General features: G+C 40.6%; 1 protein-coding gene across 4 annotated transcripts in view; it reads left to right on the top strand.

Annotated features, from left to right (window-relative positions):
* The first annotated feature begins 2,140 nt into the window (after positions 1-2,140).
* Positions 2,141-17,826, top strand: part of PAK2 (p21 (RAC1) activated kinase 2) — a 54,369-nt gene continuing 38,683 nt past the window's right edge. For 2 of the 4 annotated variants that reach the window (XM_042458154.1, XM_042458153.1), the window contains exon 1: positions 2,141-2,331. The gene's annotated coding sequence lies outside the window, so the exon portion shown is untranslated. Of the gene's footprint in view, positions 2,344-17,826 lie in introns of all 4 variants that reach the window. The other 2 variants (XM_042458155.1, XM_042458156.1) reach the window with 2 other exon arrangements.

Here is a 17,826-nt window from a genome sequence, read left to right as displayed (position 1 = left end):
ATTTAATTTTATTTACAGTCTGGTTTTAATTATTCATGTGGTCATTTTGTTTTGAGTTGTGATGCTGGCTACAGAAATTGTTTTCAACTTGTATTTTATCTGGAATTTAATTACGTGTCAACTTTTTATATGCTGTTTCATTGTTGTTGTTGTTTCTCTTGGTTTAATGATATGTTAGGAAACATGAATGCTACGGTAGCAAATATTTCAAATAAAAATTGTGACTACATATTATACTCTTTTTTTTTTTTTGCTTCAAGACAATTGCTTTTCAGGACTTGGCACTGAGCAATCTAAAATCTGTCTAGCTGCTTCCATCAGAGAAAGCAAGCAATGTGGATGGAATCCAGCACAGACTTGCTGACCATAAATCAAAACAAGGAGTCTACTGAGTGTTTGTTGACTCTAGTAAAGCTGTCCCTGCGTCAGAAGCTGCCCTGGATCCCCGCCAATATGGGGACAGAAGGCCTGAGAGAAGGGCAGTGCACTTTCACTACTGGCTAAGAAAAAAAAGGGGCTTTTTAAAGTACTGATCTTAGCAGATCTGCTTCTCCCTTTCTTCAACTCTTGAAGTTTCACTGGACCTTTACAAAACAAGTTTGAGCTCTATTGTTTTCAAATAGCTCTTGTGAAATAATTGTGTACGTTGGTCATCTGAAAGATAATGCCCATAACTTTCAATATACATATCCTCCTCCTATGAGAATATTTTTATTTATTTCATTTATATCCCGCCTTTCTCCCCGGAGGGACCCAAGGCGGCTCACGGATAAAACCTTTAAAATTATTACAAAATTCAAACAATTAAAATATCTATATATAAAATCACATAAAATACATTGAGTGAACAGAGACATTCAGTGTCCACCACTTCCAGCTGCAAACATATGTGTTATAAATTCAAACCAAAAGAATAAAAGTTCATACAAATGTACGGAAATGAAGTGAGGTTTCTTTGGGTGAAACCAGAACAAAATCTCTGGGGGTTTGGTTTTTAAACCGTAATACACCTTTGCGTCATCTCCAAAGACTACCTCCAATTTAATGTATATACCTTCTTCAGTGGCATCACTAGGGTTGGCATCACAAGGTGTGGTAATTCATGGTGTCACCCCCCATGGCAACAGCTGTGACATTAAAATTATACCTTTAAATTACAATATCATCATACTCACAGCCTAAATGTATTTACATATAAATAGTTTCATGTCGTTAAAATGAAAATTTAGCAAGGTGATTTTTTAAAAGAAAATTTAAAAAGATTTTAATAAATTGATTTTTTAAAAAGCCCTGGGACCTCTCTTTTCCTCTCCCACTAAGCCTATATATATGGGAAGTAATTAATACATTGGATATTATCGCTTCACTTGCTTTGTCTTGATTAATTTGCTTTGGTAATAGAAAATTATTATCTAATAGAAATAATTTCTATTATTATTATTATTATTAGAACGAATAGAAATAATTGATAATAGAAAACTATTACCTCACAACAACTATTAGCATGACCATCAGTGGTGTATGTATGTATACACACACACACACACACATATATGGGAAGTAATTAATATATATATACACACACACACAAACATATATAGGAATATATATATATATATATATATACACACACACACATATATGGGAAGTAATTAATATATATATATACACACACACAAACATATATAGGAATATATATATATATACACACACACACACACACACATATATAAGGGAATTAATACACACACACACACACACACACATATATATATATATATATCTGTAGGAATGAGGATTTATGAGTAGCCTTAGTGCAAAGGGGAAAAAAGCATGAGCCAGGATTGTGAAATGGGAGGACTGGGTGAAATGGAGGGAGGAGGGTGGCACCAGGAACTAAAGTGCCTCCTCCTCCTCCTCACAGTGCTCCCCAAACTGTGCCCTTTAAGAGCTTTTGGACTCCATCTCCCAGAAGCCTCAGCCACCTTGGCCAACAGCCTGGGATTCTGGGAGACGAAGTCCAAAAAATAGTCCCCTTAACAAGGGTCCAGTTTGTGGGGGGGGGGGGGGGAGAGGGAGGCGAGGCCTGACAGGACAGGACAGGAGCGGCCTTCTTCTTCTCCTTCTCCGCCAGCTCCTCCTCTTCCTCTGCGGCCAACACCACGCGCGGCGGTTCCGCTGACTCGCTCCCTCTCGGCCGCCGGTGGGCCCTCCCTCCCCGCCATTGTCGGAGGAGGCCGCGCCCTGCCCTCGCCTCGGGCCTGGTGGTGGTGGCGGCACTGGTGGAGCGGAGAGGAGACGGGGAAGCCCAGGCAGCCCGGAGGAAGGAAGGAAGGAAGGAAGGAAGGAAGGAAGGAAGGAAGGTAGGTGAGTGTGTATTAAGGGTTGGGGGGCTCCAGGGAAGGCGAAAGGGGCGGGAAGGTGCTGCATCCAGACTGGAGAAATAACCCGGTGTGGCAGCGCTTTAATTCTTTGTTTGAGTCTCTGCCAGGGAATTCTGGGAGTTGGAGCTCCGCTCCGCTCTGGGCCCCACAACAAACTCCAACTCCCAGAATTCCATAGCAAGGAGTCAGACAACAAATTAAAGCGCTGCCAAACCGGGTTATTTCTCCAGTGTGGAATTCTGGGAATTTGTGGTTTGAGTAAGCGCGTTTCCATGCCTCCAAACAACTCAGCCAGACTCTTTAGCATTACAGTTACCTATAATAATGTATGCTATTATAATAATGATACATAATTCACAGTCTGGGCTGCAGCCATTACCTCTTCAGTCCCCCTTCTGAAGGCTGCCATAGTTGCAGCCACTGGGGCTGGCTAAGAAGGGTACAGGGGCCCTTGGTCCAGGGCCCCACTGTGGATACCAACATCTGTGCAAGGCCCATTAAGTACAAGCCATGCTTTGGCTGCATAATCAGAGGGCATGACTCATTGGAAAAGATGAATTAATTGTACAGTGGTCTCTCCACATTTGCTGGGGTTAAGGGTCAAAGACCCCCACAAATGAGGAGAGACTGCACATTAAAAACAAACGCTTTTTACCTCAGAGATCACCTCTCTAGGAATCTCCATTGCAACTCCATGGTCAACATCTGCCAGAGGTTGCTCCTAGATTTATGCTGGAGGGCCTCCAGATGCCTGGAGGAGAGCTTTCTCTAGGAACTTCTAGGTTCTCCAGCACAACTCTATGGTCAACGTTTGGCAGAGTTGCACTGGAGGACCTAGAGGTTCCTAGAGAGGACATATTAATCAGAACCACAAATAATCAAAGCCACAAAAGTCAAAGATGCAAATGTGGAGGGTCAGCTGTAGAAAGAGAGGAAGACCACATGCCAGATGGTTAAACTCAAATCAGGGGGACCATGAGCCTGAGCCTACAGGATCTGAGCAAGGAGACAGAGGATAGGGGGCTTGGAGACCTCTCATTCGCAGGGTTGCCATGAGTCGAGATCAACTCAAAAGCAGCTAACAACAACAAACAAGTAAAATGGTGTCCCTTACATATAAAATGGTAAAGACCAAGGTTTGCTTTTTGCAATTTATACAGTCGGCTCTTGGTATTCATGGATTCTTTATACAGTACATGGATTCAACCATCCACAGCTTGAAAATATTAAAAGTATATATATATGTGTGTGTGTGTGTGTGTGTGTGTGTGTATATATATATATATGTATTTCAAGAAGCAAGAAAAACACATTGATTTTGCTATTTAATATAAGGGACACCATTTTACTGTGCCATTGTATTTAATGAGACGTGAGTACCCACGGATTTTGGTATTCACAGGGGTCTTGGAACCAAATCCCAATGGATACCAAGAGCCCACAGTATATATTGTTAATGTTTTCAAGCCATGGATAGTTGCATCTGTGGATAAAGAATCCGTGGATATGGAAGGATGACTATATGGTAGCTTTGTTGTTGTGTGCCTTCAAGTTATTACTGACTTATGATGACCCTAAGGCCTATAGGGAAAAGCCTATCATGGGGTTTTCTTGGCAGGATTAGTTCAGAGGAGGTTTGCCTTGGCCTTCCTCTGAGGCTGAGAGAGTGTGACTCACCCAGTGGGTTTCATGGCCAAGTGGGGATTTGAACCCTGGTCTCTAGAGTCATAGTCCAACCCTCAAACCACTACATCACACTGTCTGTCTGTCTTAGCTAAATGGCTACTAGTCACCATGGCTCTGTGCCTCTGATACTAGTTGCTGGGGAATTGTAGCAGGAGGGCACTTGTGGGTTCCCCATAGCTGACTGATTGGTCTCTGGGGATCAGAATGGGCTGAAATAGACAGGCCTTCCAGTGTGACCAAGCACAACACTTTTTATGTTATTAAGAACTAGGGGAGGCCGTGACTGCTTCTTCTTCCTCTTGTTTCCTCACACTCTTTCTGGGCCGTGTGGGAGGCAAGGGCCCTGCAACACAGCTCACAGTGTGGGTGGATGTTTGTCGCTGTGTGAAAGTGCTGTTGCCTTTGTCCACTTACTTCCTCCTTTAGGCAGTGCAGGCATTCAAGAAGCCTGATGAGGCTGTTTGTGCAACAGAGGGTTGCCTCTCACTTATTTGTCCCTGTTTTCTCTTTAAAGAGCACAGGTGATCCCACTTATTTGTATTGTAACACCCAAAGAGGGACGACAGGCAAACAGAGTTGCTTCTGCACTTGGTTGTCCTCATTGAGTCAGTGCTGTGTGTCATTCTGGCCAAAGATTTATTTATTTATTTAGGTATTTATATCCCGCCCTTCAGCCCTAATGGCTCTCAGGGCGGCTTACAATTATTGTTTTTAATCAGACAGTTCCCTGCCCTCAGGCTTACAATCTAAAAGACATGAAACAAAAGGAGAAGGGAATGGTGGAGGGAAAGGGGAGGAGGTCCTGTGGTTCTTCTCTCCCTCTGAGGCCTGGACCAAGGAAGATGGATTGGAGGGAGGGCTCTTCCTTCTTCCAGGCTAGTCCTGATGGAGCTGGACCTGCCTGGTGAACTCCCTCTCAGGCCGGCGGATGGCAGTTATGGAGGGCGGAGTCTCCTTTCTTCAGGCTAGTCCTGATGGAACTGGACCTGCCTGGTGAGATGGATGAATAGGAAAGAGAGAGCACCTCCCAGAGAGCATGGACCAGCAAGTGGTCTGTAATATTGTCTATTTAATTCTCCTTGTTCGTTCACTAAGGTAGGGAAGATTGGGTAAGTGATGGCGATAAGGAACAGCTACCATTGTTTCTAATCACTTCCTTGTCCTTTCTAATAGCCAGTGTATATGACTGGCCTATCCAGGTAAAAAAAAAACTACCACTGCTTCTACCTTCATGTCTTCTTCCACCTTCAGGAGAGAGGATTGGGTTTGCTAGGTCCAATTCCTACCTCTGTGCTATCCACAGAGTGAGTGCTGGTGAGCAAGTGAAGGGAAGAAGTGGCTCTTTTGCCCAAGAATGAGTGGGCAGTACTACAAGGTCCACTCTTCCTCTCTATGCCATCCAGGTGGTATTTCCAATCTGCCATCTCTTCCAGCTTGATCATCTCTCTTGATGGGGTGGTGGGTAGGATTGAACTGACAAGATGGATGAAGAAGGATTGGGGGGGGGCATCCGCCATGAGAAAGTCTTGTTCTTGTGGGTCCCCATAACCTGAAACTGTCCTTGCTTTTTAATCAGCTTCCTACTGATTACTATAACCTAGACATGGAACACATTACACCATCTGTAGAGAATTTGGAAGTGTCGGAAGTGTTCCTGTCCTCGGATACAGCTTGGGAGTGCCTTCCCCATTGGATCCTGAACACTTGACGGTGTTCAGCTAAATGGCTCTTTATGCATCCAGCCCTGTTCCAGCTTGCTGACTACAAGGTCAGGATGTCTTTAAAAAAGGAAATAGGGGCAACTCTTGTTCAGAAAACAAACTACTGTACTGCAATTCCCCCCCCCCTTTGTATCCATACTGGATACCTGTGAAAGTGTTTCTGTGATGGTATTTCATTCCCCCCCCCCATACCTTTCTCCATCATTATCTTATCTTACCTTAGGTCCAGAACAGACTGCAGAAATAATCCAGTTTGAGACTGATTTAACAGCCCTGGCTCAGTGCTAGGGAATCCAGGAATTGTAGATTATTGTGGCACCAGAGCTCTCTGACAGAGAAGGCTAAATGTGTCACAGAGCTATAGTTCCCAGAATTCCCTAGCATTGACCCAGGGCTGTTAAAGCGGTCTCAAACTGGATTATTTCTGCATCGTGTTTTGGACTTTAGCCTATTATTGTAGTTTAGCTCTGGACACAGCCGATTCTCCCCCTTGGACAGGTGTATATGTCTGCATGTGGTGGATGTGAGGAATACTGTACTTCAGTTATTCCCTTCTATATGTATTACTAGTTACTTAAGAAAAAAGATATGCAGGACAAGATTGAATTGCAAAAACTTTAGAATGCAGATTCTGAAGCAAAACCTAGTGGTGGCATATAACAGATAGAAGGCAGCAATGTTCTCTTGTCTGCAGTATTTAAAATATGGCAGTGTAGGGTTTGGGGGTGGGGTTGCTCTGAAACAGCTTAAGACATGTTTTTTGTAGTCGTTTTTAAATTGTGCTTATACTGTGCCTTTGAAGTCCAGAAGAGTTGAAAGAGATTTAAACATTTTCCTCTGAGCATGAGTAATGGTAGCTGAGCACTTTGGATTAGGGGTACCTGTGTAAGAAATAAATTGGTTGCATTCTTGATTCCCTTTGTCGTTCTCTGAAAACAGAAATGTAAAATTAAAAAAAAAACAACAACAACAACCCTAAACCCATAGCTTTTAAACAGTAGGAAAATAAATTAATTCATAAGATGGTACCTCAGACACAAATAGCTTTCTGAATATGTGTGAATCTTAGTAAAATATAAATATTATGTCTATGAATATTTGTGGTTCTATCAGAATGTAATATTTGGTTATGAGTAAACTGTTAACTTTTATTTCATTCAACTTTGTGTTTTACGCAGAGGTAGCAGAATATGTGTAAACCTGCAGAGCAAGTATCAAGTGTTTTTGGTGCTGTGTATTTAGAAATTTGAAATAAATAAATAAATAAATCCAGGATTAAAGATCAGCTTCTTAAGTGCCTAGAAGGTAATAGTAATATTAACTTGGAATCTGTTCAAGCCTCCTCCTCCTAGTGGTTATATTTAATTTTTAATTTAACATTTATCACTATATTTTCTAAGATCAAGATGGCTTATATAATGTTAAAATCATATTTAAAATATGACAGATGCAGTAAAATCATAGAATTGTAGAGCTGGAAGGGATTTCAAAGATACTCTAGTACAGCTCTCCTTTAATGTAGGAATCCATTGCTAAAACATCTCTTTAAAAACTTGTAGCAAAGGAGAGCTCACCACCTTTCGAGGAAGTCCATTTCAATGATGGACCACTAATGTTTAGTTAGGATCTCTTTTCCTGTGATTTGAATCTATTGCTTTGGGTTCTACTTTTGGAACAGCAAAGCCAGTTTGCTCTTTATATATGACAGCCCTTTGACTGTTTGATTATATAGCTGTCATATCGACTGTAAGTCTTCACTTCTCCAGGTTAAACATACCATACCTTCTTAACCATATAAAATTACAAATTCATATTTCAACAAACTTTAAATGGATAAAAATTCTGCAGCCTACCAGTACAAGCTACATCTTTTGGCCATGATGTTTGTCTTATCTGTTTTCATGGCCTTTAGCAACTGAATATCCCAGACCTTCCAGAATGCCATGAAAGACACATTCTTGAGTTTATTCAGAAAGAGCTCAAGAGCTTTGGAGTAACAGCAGTGAAAATGTTGTAGCTAGTGCTGATGAACTAATGGTGACACATAGTAGGGCTTTCGCCCCCTGATAACTGCAAGTGGGCTGCAAGGTCCATAAATGGAGAGGTGATTCTTAAAGTATACTGAATCCAGGTTGTGATGGGCTAAATATAACACAGTCGTCTTGACTAGGCTCAAAGGGAGCCAAATAACTACTACAGGATTGATATCTATTTTCCCATGTATATGTGTGCATCTGTATTTCTGTGTTTATGTTTCTGTCTCTTGAGGTGATTGTGACATTATGAATCTGCTATACTTTCTGAGTCATCTCTGTTGGAAGCTCCATGCCAAATGCATTACAATAGACATTTCTCGAAGTTTTAGAAACTTAGGAGTCAGAAGACTGAAGATTGCTGTGTTGCATAGATTTGAGTGTTGTGTATGTGGGAATTAGGTCAAAAGGCAATACATTCATCCCTCCATATTTGTGGCTTTGATATTTACGGATTTGATTATTCATGAATTTGATTAGTATGAATCATAGAATTATAGAGTTGGATATGTTCTCTCTGGGAATCTCTAGGTCCTCCAGTGCAACTCTATGGTCAACCTTAACTAAAAGTTGCACTGAAAGACCTAGAGATTCCTAGAGATAATACTAGACATTTGTAGCTCCTCCAGTGCAGTTCTGTGGTCAGTATCTGGCAGATGTTGACCACAGAATTGCACTGGAGGGCCTAGAGATTCCCAGAGAAGTGTCCTCTCAGGTAAAAACATGGTGTTTTTGTTATTTGTGTTTTTTCCATATTCACGGGGGTCTCGTGCCCCTAACCCTAGCGAATATGGAAGGACAACTGTATACAGTTTGAGTATCCCATATCTGAAATGTTTGGGAGTTGAGATATTTTGGAGTTGAGATGTTTTTGGATTTTGGAATACACAAGTGGCATATTACATATCTGTACTGTATTTGCAAGACTAGAGAGAGACGCAAGGATTGGTGAAATGATAGGTGAAATGAGCACTACACTTAGAGTCCCACCATTTCACAAATCCTCACTCACTCTCCAGCCTCATGTCTCATTCGTTTGCTACTTGTACCTTTTTGTGGCTGAAGAAGACCCTTCAAAACATGGGTTGTTAGCAAGTACGACTAAACACACACCTGCTTATGAAGTCTGGCTTGTTTGTTTCATTTGTATATCACCGTTCTCCTTAGCCTGGCGCTTCGGTGGCTTGGTGACCCAAGTTTAAACTATACTATCTTTTGATTATGCCTGAACCAAGAATCATGGTTTATTGCTGACCTGTTTCCTTAGCTGCCTACTAACCAAAGAGGAAAGAGAAAAACAGACCAGAAATGGGGAAATCAAATTAGTTTGCTTGTTTGAAGGACCATCTGTTGCTTAACTAACCATGACTAGCATAAACCATGGTTTAGCTTGGCCTATGAAGATGACCCATGTTGTAATCTTTAATAATTGGGTGCGTGTGATTTTTTTTGGGGGGGGAGGTAATTGGGCATCTGTTCATGTACCAGAAGTTTCCTTTCCCTTCTGCCCTCTTACAGTCTCTGTATGCTCACAAACCCTCTAAAGCAGTTTTGCGGCATGAACAGAGGGCTGTAGGAAGGAAAGAGAATTGGATGACTATTTTTGTAGCAAAGGTTGCTTGGATATAGCATATTTTCATTTCTGCTTGGGTTTTTTTCTGTCTCCTGTACAAGTGTTACCATTTTTCATGTGCTGAGCTGGTTTTATCCTCTTCTGTTAAAGTGCGACTTACAGAGCCCCTACTGTATTTCTATAGTGGAACCACTAAGAGGCCTACCCTTTGTCTTACAAGTTAATGGTGTTTAGGAGTATATATAAGAATATATTCTTATTCTTTAATTTCATTCAATTTTTATTTCTTTCATTTTCCTGGAGAGGCTGTGGAACAGCTGGGAAGCGCACGCTGAGCCCTAAGCTCTCCTTGGAGCACAGGTTGGGAACCTCTGCACTAGTTTATCGGTCTGTTCAACAGTAGGGGTTTCTCTTTTTCCTGGGTCTTTAAAGTTTATTGCTGCCACTGAGAGGATAAGGCTGCTGCATACAAGGAGTGCATTTCTCCAGTGCCTTACTCCAGTTGTGCTGGGAGTGTTGTGCTTGGAGTGAAAGGAGTACTGGGAAAGCTAGGTTAGGAAATCACCATTCATGTGGCACAGGGAATTTTCCAGTTCAGCCTTCTCAGAACACCTTAGCTCTGGGGAGTGCCTAGAAATGAGAGGCTGGATGAATAGGCTACTTTGAGTTGGCATCCTTTCCCCCCCAATGCTAACAGTGACAAATCTGCCTTATTTCTTCCACATGCATCCACTGTGTGTGTGTGTGTTGTTGTTTTTTTGTCCTGCTACTGTGCCTGCTTGCTGTGTATGGAATTATTCATTTATTTTGTGGAGTGGCCTGTAGTTGTATCTGGTAGCCAGTGAGAGAAGCTCTGCTGTCTTTTACATATTTCCTAAGTGCTCTAGGATTTCTGGGAAAGCTGTCCCCACTACCAGCATTGCTAAGAAATTACATCATAAGGGTTTTTATTTTTTTTAAAAGGTTAACTCCTATATATGCATTGACATGATTGTATTACATATTTGATCACAGTGAAATAACAGGTAGCCAATTGACAGGTTGGACCTTTCAACTGACTTTTGTGGCTTGACATAGTAACAGCACATATATCAATTTCAGTTTGAAGCAGAAATGGCAGTGGAAAGCAAAGCAGACACCTTGCTGTTAAAAGTGCTATACAGACAAGTTTTTCAAAGTTTGAAGAAAACATACAAATGATTTCTGTAGTTTGCTGCTAGTTTGGGTTTCTGCAGTTGTCTTATACATGGAGGATTCTTATTGATTCTGATTTTCTAAAATTTAATTGGATTCAATAATTTGATCAATAGTTAACTTAGTCACAAGTACGTTCACCTTCAAGAATGTCTGTTCAGTCTGCTGCAGAGGAAGTCACTGTGGCAAACCTGAAGCCAGGAAAAATATTAAGCAGCTTCCTCCTGAAGTAGCTATTATTAAGCACTAAACATATATAATTAATTTCCTTACCAAAAAAGTGGTCAGGCCTTAGGCTTGTAGGATCTAATCTGTTTCTCGCTTGACTATAAAGGTCTACAAACTGGATTGAGGTGCAAAACAGTGGCTCAAGGAAGCAGACATTAAATTGCAGAACATGGGTATATCTGGTGAGATGCTCAGTCCAGTTTCTGTTTTCAGTACCACAAAAAAACCTCACTACCTATCTTTTCACTGTTTTCTTCCACCCCCCCCCATCCCCTGATTTTAATAGCCTAATTTGGAAAGCTTTGTTGTGTTGTTATACAAATGGGGATAAAAAATTATTCTTTAACTTAATATTACTTCGTGAAATGGTTTGGGTGCCTTATATGCATACTTTTAAAAAATTAAAACCCTTGTTAATGTAATTTTGCTAGATAAAAGCTAGGACTTACTACAAAAGTTTTTAGTTTTACGTTCTTTCTAATATAATAATAATAATAATAATAATAATAATAATACATTTTATTTATAGACCGCTATTCCGCAATGATCATAGCGGTGTACAGAACAAAAATGCAATACAATACAATCTCTCTCCCTCAAGATGGAGGATGAAGGGAGGTCTTTTCTTCTTCCAGGCAGGCCTGGTGGAGCTAGCCTGCTTCTCTCTCCCTCAAGATGGAGGATGAAGGAAGGTCTTTTCTTCTTCCAGGCAGGCCTGGTGGAGCTAGCCTGCCTCTCTCTCCCTCAAGATGGTGGCTGAAGGGAGGGTTTGTCTTCTTCCAGGCAGGCCTGGTGGAGGTAGCCTGCCTCTCTCTCCCTCAAGATGGAGGATGAAGGGAATATGTCTCTCCTATTGATTTTCTTCCTTATAGAATTCTGTGCCTTCAGTCTGATGATGTTATTCTGAAATTCAGAGCCTGGTCAATTAGCAACATATATTCTTGGATCCATATTATTAGCAAAAAACAAAATAAAGCAAAAAAAAAAAAAAGTTTCCTGGACTGTAGCTTTGGTATAGTCACTTTGTATTTGTATCCTATATAATCTCAAGGACCTTGGACAAGTAGCATCTACTAAACCTACTGTCTGAGGATCCTATATTTGCCATGGGATCAAATTAGCCACTTAGATATGATCAGCTCAGGCTCTTTGTGTCATTGCTAACATTTTGAATTAGCCAAAGCAGTTTCTGTTCTAGTTGTAATAAGAAACCAGAGCAGTTCCTGCAGCATTGAAGTACAGGTTCAGTATCTCTTATCCAGAATTCCAAAATACTCCAAAATCCAAAATTGTCCACACAGATGACTGAGATGGTGAGACCTTTACTTTCTCATGACTCAGTGTGTACACAAACTATTTTTTCATGTACAACATTATTAAAATATTATGTATAAAGTTACTTTCTGCCTATAAGATGTATAAAAACATATATGAATTCCATGTTTTGACATTTGTAAAAGAAGGTTAGATTACCTCTTGTTTCCCTTGCTCTTTGGGATTGTTTCTTCCTGTGTAGTGGGAAGCTTCCCTTTGTATAAAGCAGCTGAATAGCAAAACATCAGTCTTACAATACCACATACAGTTTAACTACTATTTATCTAGTGTCTGGAGCCTTTGTAACTATCACAGAGTTATCTTTAGTATTCTAAATATAGTGTCTTTTCAAACATGTGTAAGAAAAAGTTTGGAGTTAAATCTTACTTTAGAGCTAATGTAATTTTGTAAAGATGAAGTACCAGTGAGGATAGCTTTCAGTAGGAAGATCAAAATTAATTCAGTAGTCAGAAGATCATGCATTTACTACTTAGAAATATTGCATGGATTTTAGCTAAAGCACCTGCTGATTTTGGAAAGTGCTTAACTTTATATATATTACAGATGAAGTGTTTTTTGTGTAGTTACTGCGGCTTGAATAAATAACAGTGGGCCATATTATAGAAAAGGGTTAGGTTCTGCTTGGTTCTGCTTAAGAACATAAGATGAAGATGAGATTTTCTGGAGCAGACCAAAGTTTAAGTTGTCTAGTATTCTGTCCTAATAGGGGCTAACCTAATGCTTATGGACAATCTACAAATATTGTATATACTCATTATGCAAAGGGATCTTGTGGCACCTTTGAGACTAACTGAGTGAAAGAAGGCTTGAATAGGACGCACCTCCGTGCACACGGCCCGGGTGCACATGCTGGGTGCTCACATTAAAAATAACAGAGGCTGCCCCTCCGTGCATAATTGAGGTCGCGAATCTCAGATCCACATGTTAGGAGGGGCGACTGTATACTGTAGTCAGTATTTGATCAGTGAAATTAATATGGTAAGTGAAGAAAAATGTTTTTACTATGGGCTTAAAGCTTGCAGTTGTTGGTATAGCCACATTTTATTTCAAGGCACACTGTATCTCCTAACAGCTTGTACAGGTTAAATATCTGGAAATCCAAAATGTTCAGAAATCTAAAACTACCACAGATTGTCCACATGGCTGGCTGACATAGTGACGCTTTTGCTTTCTGATGGTGCATAAAATTACCTTCAGGCTAAGTGTATAAGGTGTATAGGAAATAGTAAAGAATTTCATATTTAGACTTGGGTCCCATTCCCAAGATACCTCATTATATATATGCAAACATCCCAAAATTCAAAATCCTTCTGGTCCCAGCCATTAAGGGATACACAACCTGTATGTAGAGGCATATGTCAAACATGTATCATAATACCTTTGGTATTGGAGGTAATGTACAGACATCAAGAATAGTAGCTATTGGCCAGAATTCCTGTTGATGTCTTATGCATGTGTAAGTTCCCTTAGGGAAGTAGCTGGATGTTTTTGTCCGTGGAACATCTGAATTCAGGTCACCTGCTGGATGAAATGCCATTATCCGTACGGTGACATTGTGCATGATACATTTTCCTATCCCTTATTGTGTGCTTTCATTTGCTCTGAGATTACAATCCTTTTCCTCCTTCTTTGGGCAAGACATCTGGATTCAAAGGAAGCCTTCTTTTCTCTAATAGCTACCTTGACACTTTAGTGTTAACCATGTTGGTGACGTCTTGGGCTTTATACAGTATTTTCATTTGTTAATGTGCATAATAAAAATGGGTGTTAGTGCTATGTTTGTGTTAGGGTCCTGGTTATTATCTTCTTAGCTCATTCTATCCGTGCTGAAAGTTCTTTAAAATTTCATCTTTTATATATCAACACATGTTGAGAATGTTTTGGAATATAGAAATACAAATGAAGTAACAGATACTATAATGTGTTCAGACTCTGTTAAGCTGTGTTGTTCCCGTGGTAGCTGACAGTGAATCCATTGGGATTTAGGAGATTTGGGCTTAGTCCTATTCCTTTCATTGCTTTCCGGTGTGATTATTGGACAAACTGCTTTGTGCGCTTCTGTATGCTTTCCCACACATCAATATGAAGTAGATCATAATACTCTTTGTTTCAGATATTCTTTCTATGCTTGCAATTCAGCATTATAAGGTATTTTTCTTCATTTTAGGCTTTCAGTTTTATTTTAGGCATTTAACTTTTATAAAATCATAGTCAGAGTACAATAGAATTCAGCGAATATTTTCTGCTTTTAGATTTGGCTCATAGTTAACATGAGGGACTTTCATAATTCTGTATATGTTTGTATAGAACATTTTTGTATTTGATGTTTCTGTAACTTGAGGCAAGCTTTGGAGGGCTATATTCTTCTGGAGAAAGGTTGAACATTAGCTAGATGTGTTCGTGTAGCATTGTTGTTCTGCTGGGACCAGTTCATTTGGACTACTCTTGAACTTCAGCAACATCCCACTATGAATGTTATTTCATTGCTCACACCCCCTTTTTGAATCTTTTACTGATGTTAGTCCAAGGTGCCATGAACACTTCTGAGGTCAGGTGAGGTATATTTTAAACATAAATTAAAATTATCCTCCTATAAAGCTATCTTACAAAGAAGTATTTTTACAGAAATGTAAACAAATACCAAATTGCATATTGCATAGCTAAGAAGCTCACAATGCGGAAGAAAAGAAAAAGGACAAAAACAAGACTATTAAATATCACATACATTTTTAGTTTCATCAGGTGCTGAGAAGCCTTATATTGTTTTTGATAATTTCAGGTCAACAACAGAGCAGTCTAGGAAACTGAGAAGTTCTGACACTGATAATGTTACCATATTTTGTAAGATTTGATTCTGTTTATTACTTTCAACAGTGGTTTGAGTGTGGGCTACAACTCTGGAGGCAAGGGTTCAAATCCTTGCTCAGCCTTGGAAAAACACTGGGTGACCAGGGGCAAGTCACATTCTCTCAGCCTCAGAGGAATGCAAAACAAACCCCCGTGAATCAGTCTTGCCAAAAAAACGCTGTGATAGCTTCACTTTTTGGTCTCCATAAGTTGGAAATAATAATAATTTTATAATAATAATATTGATTTCTTACCTGCCTCATCCCATGGATTGAAGCATGGAACAACAACAGACCAACAAATACATAACATCAGTTAAAACATATATCAGTTAAAAGAACAGACAAGACACATGAATATTAAAACAATCCACATTTAAAATTCAACATTTTAAATATACAATTTAAAATAATCTGAATAAGACTGCCAGAAGAGACTGGTCTTTAATATTGTGTTACATTCAGACAGCATATTCAGCTGTCAAATCTCTTCTGTAAGGTCATTTCATCATCATCATCATCATCATCATCATCATCATCATCATCATCAAGCTTTATTTATATAGCACTGTAGATTTATATACAATTTTTTTTATTAGACGGTTTCCTGCCCTCAGGCTTACAATCTAAAAAGACAAGACACAAAAGGAGCAGGGAATTATGGTGGGGAAGGGGGAAAGTCCACTATTTCTTCTCTCCCTCTGAGACCTGGACCAAGGCAGATGGACTGGAAGGAGGGCTCTGCTTCATAATCTAGGCCAGGCCTGGTGGAGCTGGCCCTGCCTTTTCACTTCCTCCAGGCCGGATGATGACAGATGGAGGGTTCTTGTTTTTCTTCAGACTAGGCCCAATGGAGATGGGCCTGCCTTTTCATTCCCTCCAGGCCAGATGGCTTGCCTTTCTCCCAGTGGATGGAGGCGGGGGTGGGGCTCTTCTTTCACGCAAGGCTTGATGGAGCTGGGTTGCCCTTCTCTTCCCCTGGATGATGGTGGATGGAGGGGGGGCTCTTTTTTCAGGCAAGGCCTCATGGAGCTGGGTTGCCCTTCTCTCCCCCTGGATGATGGTGGAATTCTAGGAATGGCTGAAGAAAATGTCCTTTGACTGACAGTTGCCAATCTAGTCCTGGCTGACTGGATTAAATGTTCTGCAGATGACCTGTTTATGGGGTGGATGGTATGGGTGAAGATGATCCTGTAGGTAACCTGGACCCAAACCATTTAGGGATTTAAAGGTAATAACCAACACTTTGTACCTTGCCCAGAAGCTAATTGGCAGCCAGTGGAGTGATTTTAATATTGATCTTATGTGTTCACTCCTGGCTGTCCCAAGTAACCAATCTGGCTTAACTAACTGAAGTTTCTGAACTTGGTACAGAAGTAGCCCGATGTACAGCACATGACAGAAGTCCAGCCTTGAGGTTGCCAGCGTATGCATCACAACCATTAGGTCCCCCAGCTCTAGATAGGGGTGCAGCTGGCGTAACTGCTGAAGCTGATAATAAGCACTCCTGGCCGTCACATCTATCTGAGCTGTGATTTGGAACAATGGATCCAGAAGCATCCCAGACTGCAAACACAGTCTTTCAGAAGGAGTCTAACCTCATCCAGGGCTGGTTGATACATTTCCAAACCCAGGTTCATACCCTTGACAGTAAGCACCTCTATCTCGTCTCAGTTCATTTCAGTTGATTTTTCCCCATCCAGCCCATTATCTCCTCCAAGCATTCATTTAGAGGAGACAGAGTATCCTTAGCTGAGGCTGTATTCGAAGGCACGGAGAAATATATTTGGGTGTCATCAGCATACTGATAACACCCTACCCCATGCCTCTAGATGATATCTCCCAGCATACAACAGCAACAACAGACACTAATTTGTTGGGTTTTGGTAGGCGTAAGACACTGTTCACAGTTCACTATTTCCATCCTCCTCAAGCCAAGTTTACATATGCATGTGTGTGCCTATACACTGAGAACAGCACATCATGAAGCTGATGAAGTCAGTTCTGATTCATGAAACTTGATGCCACAATTAGCTTTGTAATGTTTTAACATTCCACAAGAATTGTTTTCTACAATGAATTAGGGACAGACTGAACTTTCTCTAAATGGTTTGTTGAAGGGGTGGACTATATTTTAGTAACACCTCTGATTTGCAGAAATGTCTACCTTCCTTCCAAAAAGCGCTGTTTCTCCCACCTCCTCAGTCAGGCCATATCTAGTTGCTATTACCAACCAGGATCCTCAAGGTTTGAGTACACATTTAGTTGAATTCACCTTTTGAAGAATCTTGTCCACGTCAAACTGGAAAATACCCAATTTAACAAAATAAGCAGGTGCCAAAAAGTTCACCTGTTAGTACTGCTCTAACTGCAGCATCTAAGTCAGAATATATATGAAAGACATATCTGCAAAATACCATGCAAGCTGGTCATGGCAGGCTACTGAGAAATCCCCTGCCTCCTGCTTATAAGCAAAGATATAAAAAGCTACCCACCCACGTACACTTGGAACAGGTTTATTGGCCAGCTGGCCAATGCAATGATGGTAGAAAAGTAAGGTTTCCTTGCTGTCATAACACAAACTCATGAGAACTAGTTTGCATTCAGTAAGTTTTCCATTTCATTCTAGTCATCTTGGCCCCTTGTTTCATTGCTGTTACCTTCTTAGATAGGCCATGTGTCCAATGGCTCCTGTTCCAGGAAACATGTAATCAGGACTTACTGTGTCAATGACTACAGTTATTTCCTCCTTCCAAAGCTTATTTAATATCCATTAGAGGGTGCAGGGTGCCTGGGCAGTTTCTGGCTGAAGCTGGGAGGAAAGAA

This window comes from Sceloporus undulatus, chromosome 3 (assembly GCF_019175285.1).
Source record: "Sceloporus undulatus isolate JIND9_A2432 ecotype Alabama chromosome 3, SceUnd_v1.1, whole genome shotgun sequence".
Classification (NCBI taxonomy): domain Eukaryota; kingdom Metazoa; phylum Chordata; class Lepidosauria; order Squamata; family Phrynosomatidae; genus Sceloporus; species Sceloporus undulatus.
This window is presented reverse-complemented; position numbering and strand designations above follow the sequence as displayed.